The sequence below is a fragment of the Nannospalax galili genome, unplaced genomic scaffold (assembly GCF_000622305.1).
Source record: "Nannospalax galili isolate Female #2095 unplaced genomic scaffold, S.galili_v1.0 scaffold578, whole genome shotgun sequence".
NCBI lineage: Eukaryota > Metazoa > Chordata > Mammalia > Rodentia > Spalacidae > Nannospalax > Nannospalax galili.
Window position 1 is genome coordinate 6,085,608 of NW_008342282.1, and position 6,429 is coordinate 6,092,036.

Here is a 6,429-nt window from a genome sequence, read left to right on the forward strand (position 1 = left end):
TATCCCAGTATTCAGGAGGCAGATGCAGGAGGATTGCCAAAAGTTTGAGCCCAGCCTTGTCTAAAAAGTTAGTTTCAGGCCACCTGGAGCTACATAACAGGATACTGGAGCAGGGTGGGAGGAATTATTCAATAAGGTATAATTGAAAACTTAGGATGGCTAGAAGTAATTATCATTATTACTACAATGTACTGTATTACTATACAAGATTTGATATACATTAAACAAGAATTTGAAGAAGAATCAGTCAAGATCCCAAAAATAATGTCTAAAGCATAAAACTGATTAAAGAATAAGGGAAAATTCACACTTAACAAATTTTGCTACGACGTTTCAGAAATTAACAAAGATTTTAATGGAAAACAGGCAGAGGATTCCTGGCAGTAGTAAAATATGAATAATAGAAGAAAAATGTCAATAAAAACATCTGAAGTAGTCAGAAATTAAACCCACTTTCACATAAAATGCTACATGCTATTGAAGATGAACTACTGTTTTCAAAGTATTGAATATATGAGATGAATAAATCACTCTATAATCCTTAGACCTCTCCAGTTAGAACATCCTTTAAAATGCTTGTGAAGAAAAAAAAAAAAGAAACTGGGAAAGTTCAAAAGCTTTCAAAAGTCTCTACCCAGTAGAAATTATGGTGATCTCTGTAAATTGTTAAAAGTAACAAGATTAGGATAAACTGATAGATTCATCACAGAGTGAGCTTTCATTTGGGAAATTAAATTTCAAAAAATCACTTTTTGGAGAAGTTCTTTTCCATATTGGCCACTGGCCACTTCAGTCTCACACTTTACTAAGATCAACTCCAAAAAAATGCACATTTTATTCCAAAGCACTTCAGTAGTCCTGGCTTTAGCACAGATCACGGCAGCTTAGATTATGAGCTCATTTCTGCCCCAGTGGTTGTGTCTGGGATGTGGAATATTGTGATCATTCAAGCTTGGTCTCCTAATTTGGGAGCTACAACAGCAAACCACATGGATTTAAATGAGAGAAGGAAATCTCCAAAAGAAAAGCCTGGGCCCATTATCAGGAAAGAGGAACAGGAGATCCCATGGATCTTTCATTCTTTAACCATAGCTAAACAAATCAAATTTCATCATCTTTTCCCAAAGAGAATATCTCACACTTGTGATTTTTGCATTCCACTGGAACACAGAAAAAGGAGGGATTTTTAAAAATTATTTTTTTTATATCTTACTTTAATTATACTTTTCTCTACCAGAGAGAGAGAGAGAGAAAGAGAGAGAGAGAGAGAGAAAGATTTGTTCAAGAGTGTAAGTGTGGGCATGCATATGCTAAAATACACACATGTCGCACAGGGTCTTGTGAACACACTGCTGCCTGTGTCAGGCTAGCTGGCTGGTGAACTTCCAGAGATTCTCCCATCTCTGTCTCCCATCTTGTCCTAAGATCACTGAGATTACAGACAATGGCTACCCCATCTGCCTTTACATGGGTTAATAATTTGGGCCCACATACTTATACTGGAAGCCTTTTATCAACTGAACCTGCACCCCATATTTTCTCTACTTTTAATATTTTTTAAAAATTAAATCTCCTTTTTCAAAGAAACAAGAAAATTTTTTTCTCCAGTCATTCCACGTGAATGTATTAGTCGCTTTTCTGCTGCTGTGATAAAACACCATGACCCCGCAACTTACAGAAGGAAGATTTTATTTGGACTTACTGCTCCAGAGGGGTAAGAATCCATCATGGTGAGGAGGCATGGCAGCAAGAAGTAGGCATGGCAGCAGAAACCGGAAGCTGTGAGTCACATCTTAACTGCAAATAGAAAGAAGAGAGAGCAACTCGAAGTGGAACCAGGCTGTGAACTGTCAAAGCCCACCCCCAGTGATGGCTCAACTTCCTAAAGATTCCATAACCTCCTAAACAGCACCACCAACTGGTAACAAAATGTTCAAATATTTGAGGCTCTGGGAACATTTCTCATTCAAACCACCACATTACACTCCCTGGCCTCAAAGGCTCATGGTCATACCATAATGTAAAATGCATTTGAGCAACTTTAAAAGTCCCCCATGGTCTTTCAGTCTCAACACTATTCAAAAATCCAAAATCTCTTTTGAGATTTAAGGAAATCTCTTAACTGTAACTCCCTATAAAATCAAAAAGCAAATTATATACTTGCAATGTGTAATGGCACATAATTTACATCCCCATTTCAAAATAAAGGAGTGTGGGCATAGTGAAGAAATATCAGATCACAGTAAGAGCAAACCCAGCAGGACAAGCACCAAATCCTGTAGCTCCACATCTGACATCTGGGATTTTAGTTCCAAATGACTTAGATTATTCAGTCCTTCCAGCTTTTCTACCTGCAACATACTTCTCTCTCTTGGCTTGGTTTCACTTCCTATACACAGCTCTCCTTGGTGATATCTCCTGGCTCTGGCATCTGCAACATCTTGGGATCTCTACTTCAATCCAAGCCTCACTTTCACAGCTTCACAGAGGCTTCCCAAGGCCTTCTTTATGCAGGGTCTCCCCAACACACGTTTCTTGGCCTCAATGGCTCTCTGAAACTTCAGAGGAATAATCCCATTCACTCTTGAATCTTTCATGACTCTATAACCAATAGCATGTTATTGACACTGCCAAGTTTGGCTGCTAGCTTCGGATGAAACTCCACCTCCCCCACACAACCCCTGCTCTCATCCCTGGAAGACATTAGCCGCAGCTTTTGTAGGTAGTGGTTTTCTAGGAGAAGAAAATCCCTTAGGCTTTATCTTGCACAAGTTGGAAAATTAGCTGGGTATGTCTTCCCTGTGGCAGTTCAGAGCAGGAGGCCTCTCCTTAATGGCACTACTCTCCTAGAACAATTACAGCCTTTCTTCTAGCTCAAGACTTGGCTGCAACATTATGCTTCCTAGTGCTCTTTTCCTCTCCAAACTGTATGTTTTGTATTTTTTTCTATCCCACTCACTCTTCTCAATGTTGAGCTGCATAAGAGTACCATTAATAACCATGTAACAGATTCAAGATTGGGCTGCCTTGAAATTTCATTCACCAAAGAAATTAGTCCTTTATTCTTTAATTCAGCCTCAGGAAAATTCTTAGACCAGTGAAAGAAGGCAGCCAGATTCGATGCGAAAATATCTCAGGAATGAGCCCAGTTGCTGATTCAGTCTTTGCTTCCCTCTTCTTATGAAACATCTTGAGCTTGGCATCTACTAAAAGGGCCATTTAAACTCTTCCAACAGCATTCAACTACTTTACTAGTCCAAAGTTCCAAAACCTTCCACATTTCTAAAAAAATAATAAATAAATAAATAAATAAATAAGGTCAGGTTCTTCACATACCACTTTCTACTGTCAATTTCTGTATTAGAAAAGTATTAGAAAGTATTTTGTATTAGAAAAGTGTCAGTTTCCTGATGTGATAAAACACCATAATCAAAGGAATTTATGGAAAGAATGGTTCATAAAGGATGAGTTCATCTTGTCAGAGAGTCATGCAGAAAGCAGCAGGCATGGCAGCAGGAGCTGCCTCTTCAGTAGCAAACAGGAAGCAGAGAGAGTAACTGGAAAAGGTACCAGACTATGAACTCTCAAAGCCTTCCCCCAGTGACACACCTCCTCCAGCAAGGATCCACTTCCTAAAGAGTCCATGACCTCTTAAGCAGTGCTACCAACTGGGGGCAAAGTGTTCAAATATTTGAGCCTATGGGAATATTTCTCATTCAAGTCACCACAATTAGTAACTGAGGCTGGTAAGTAAACACAGTACTGATTCTTTATGTCGTAATTGCTATGTAAATAAAAAGATTTTTTTTCATGTTTGATAAAGAGATGCATTGAGGCTGACTTCTGGGAACTGGGTAATACAAGTTATTCCTGGTATGTGAAGCTGGGCTAGGAGATCCAACAGCAACCTATAAAACAAAGGAAATTTTTAACATTTATAATTTAGAGGGGAGAAATCTCCAAGTTTGGCAGATTAGTGAAGGCACTAGATAGGATATAAAGCCTAGTTATATCAGCTTTACAGGAGCAACCTCTGTGATCTAACATTCCAGTCTTTTTGCTTATAAGAAAAAAAGAAAGGATTTTACTGAACGAGGGAGGTGGGGCCTAAGGGATTTATGTGCTTGTGCTTCAGTTCTGGCTATTCCCTGTTGAAATTCTAGCCTTCTGGAAGTTAAAATCAAGCCTCCTTGCCTCTTCATCCTGGCCAGCTGGTCAGTTGGTGATCTTTGAGTCAGGGCTAGTGTCCATGTTTGTACTTCAATACTATTTTATCCCCCTGATAAAATAGTATGCTGCATGGCTATCTGAATGGAGTTAGCAGACAACTAGATGGGGGCTCATGGATGGAGGCATCAAAATGGCTACTAAAGGGGTGACCACAGCTGTGAGCCAGGCCATGACTCTGATGCCTACTGTTTGATTTTTAAGTATTTCAACCCTGACCAGACCGACTGACTTATATAGGCTTGAGAATTTGTCTACATGGGCAGAGGGGCTGGATTAATCAGGCATGCTTATGAAGACTGGGAGAGGCATAACCTTCACTGTTATTTATTGGAGTTATTGCCTAAGTTCAAGTTCCTCTTCTCTGTTTCTGACTGGTATGTGGATCTTTGTTCCCAACTTGAAGTACAGATGATTTGCAGTGTTGGTTATTATAAGCTTCATTAGAACAAAGACTCTAGGCCAGTGGGTTGGTCATTGGGTAAAGGTGCCTGTCATCAAGTGTACAACTTGACTTTCATCTCCAGGACATACATGGTGGAAGGACAGAACAGACTTCTGAAGTTGTCCTCTGACCTTCATACGTGTGCCATAGCATGTGTGTGCCCACACACAAAATGAATATTTTTAAGTAAACAAAGACTCTAGCATGCAGAAATTTTTATGATTTCCATTTATATTAACTTTATAAAGTACACTGTTAATTTTCTCATCACTGTCACCAAAATATCTGACCAGAAACAACTTAAGGGAGGAGAGGCTCATTTTGCAAGGCATTGAACCTAGAGCAGCTTGGACCCTTGTCAGCTTGCTATACAGCTTCTTCACATCTTGGCAGACCAGGAAGCAGAGAGTACAGTCCAGAACTAAAAGCAGATACTACCTTCCAAGGTCTGCTTTTAGTGGTTTGCTGCTGCAGCTAGGCCTCATGGCTGGAAAGTCTCCACAACCCTCACAAACAGTACTACCAGCTGGTACCCAAGTGTTCAAGGTCGTGAGCCTGTGGGTGACAAGTATAATACACATGAAGTGTCTACTGTGATTTTTTTAAATCAGTTTTCATCTCCAAGTCAATTAACTTTACACTGGATAATGGAGAGTTGGCATTTTACAATAAACTGAATCTTTAGATAATACTGAAAATCATGTTTCCACACCTGTTTCTTCAACAATTAAATGACATACTTTGAGAATCTTATAAGATACAAGAACTATCCCAAATAATAGGAATACAGCTGAACTTCTTATACTCAGGGACTTAAATTTAGCAATGTAAATAAATAAATACACTAGTTCAGGTGCTAGAGAGAAAACTCAGTGGTTAGAGCACTGGTTGCGCAAGACCCAGGTTTGATTCCCTGCACCCACATGGTGGCTAGCAACTGTCTTTAACTCCAGTTCCAGGGGAATTCGATGCCTCCTTCTAACCTCCATGGGCATTGCACAATATAGATGCACTTAAATAGATGCAGGCAATACACTCATATACACAAAATAAAAAAATAATAAATTTTAATTAAAAATACACTTATTCATGTGTTGATGAATATTGTGAAGGGGAAGCAGGACAAAGCAATAGGAAATGAGAGGGAATTAATTTAGTCAGACTGCTCAGAGTTTGAGGAAGGGACTCAATAAATAACACATTAAAGTTTTATTTTCATTGAGAAAAAATGGGAGAAAAATGTAAATAGGAAACCAAATATCACTATTATTATTAATGATAGCAATTTAGGAAAATGTATCTGATATCTGTGGTCATGTGGACTTCTCAACATTGATGTACTAAATGACAGAGTGTAAGCCACTTACTCTGGGTGTTTAAAAACATGCACACTTCTCACAGTGTGAGACTCCTCTTGCAGAAGCATAGCACAAAGTGTGTAGGAGGGAGACTCAGACTTCCTGTAGGCAGCCAGAACCCAAGTGCGGAGAAGGAGATACTCTCAGGCCCTCTTCCAGCTTCACAAGTAAATAGTCACAGCTGATCCTTTGGTACAGAAAGAATGGAAAGAAGATATATGACAGGCTTATTATTAAATCCCTCCACATGGAAGAAAACAGGGAGATGGGATGCTGAAGATTCTGAGCGCTGCAGAAGGTAGGAGGAGAGACAGCGATGGGAAGAGAAGTACTGAGAGTGTCTGCAAGGTAGTAATCGTGTTAAAGGACTGTAGAATATAAATTGGATAAGGAGAAGCC

General features: G+C 39.3%; 1 long non-coding RNA gene across 2 annotated transcripts; it reads right to left on the reverse strand.

Moving 5' to 3' along the window:
* Positions 1–1,708: 1,708 nt before the first annotated feature.
* LOC115071257 lies at positions 1,709–6,211 on the reverse strand. Of its 2 annotated transcripts, XR_003850351.1 has the most exons (4): positions 6,040–6,211; positions 5,111–5,227; positions 2,363–3,282; positions 1,709–1,797 (listed from the first exon to the last, which is right to left on the reverse strand). It is a non-coding gene; the product is annotated as an uncharacterized LOC115071257 (long non-coding RNA). The 2 variants fall into 2 exon arrangements; XR_003850352.1 differs by lacking the exon at positions 5,111–5,227.
* Positions 6,212–6,429: the final 218 nt, after the last annotated feature.